Genomic DNA, 805 nt, shown 5'->3' with positions numbered 1-805 from the left:
GCTTTGAATGTTGGTCACGATCTCCTACTCTTCATACACTACTGTTCCTTTCCTTGTTTATTTCTCACTTTTCGCATGGTCTGTTTTCCCCTTGTCATACTCGATCTCAATTCCTTCATGTTCACTCCTCCACACTCCAAATCAATTGCTCCGGTGTGTATCGTATATTTTTTGATTTAAGACATCGATAGTGTTCAATCAATGTAGAGTGAAATCTCTCGACTGGTGAATTAGAATTACTGTTTTTTGATGTTCCGTAGTGCAATTCGATTTTGTATAATTTACAGAAGTTTTCTAGTCTTTATTTTTCAATTCTGATCCTTGGTCATACGTGATTTTTAACGGTAGTCCGTGGTTGGTAACGAAATTTAACAGGTTTTCTACTACTGACGTCCCTGTTAGAGTCTTCAAAAGGTAAGCTTGACCGTAGCTTGAAAATGCGTCAATAATGGTGAGAAATGCTTCTTTTTCAATCCTATAAGTGTCAGCTGTTTACTTACAACTGTTCAAAAGCGTGAATTTGTTCGAACGGCCTAGATGTTGTAGGTGTTAACTTAAATTTAATTATGGGGGGATTAGAATCGTATTTGTTTTTCTGACATATTTCGCATGAGTTCACGAACTGTTCGATATCGTGGATCATTTTGGGCCAATAGAATCTTAGAGTTAAGGAAACCATTATCTCGTTGATACCTCTATGACAGGTTTTCGTAGTGTGATATAGCGTCAACTTTTCGTTTTGATTATCAGATGTTTCTATATCTTCTAACATAACGGGGAATTGAACAAATTTGAAAGATGTATT

Source organism: Dendroctonus ponderosae, unplaced genomic scaffold (genome assembly GCF_020466585.1).
Source record: "Dendroctonus ponderosae isolate FM_Combo_2020 unplaced genomic scaffold, Dpon_F_20191213v2 Dpon_F_20191213_3, whole genome shotgun sequence".
NCBI lineage: Eukaryota > Metazoa > Arthropoda > Insecta > Coleoptera > Curculionidae > Dendroctonus > Dendroctonus ponderosae.
This window is presented reverse-complemented; position numbering follows the sequence as displayed.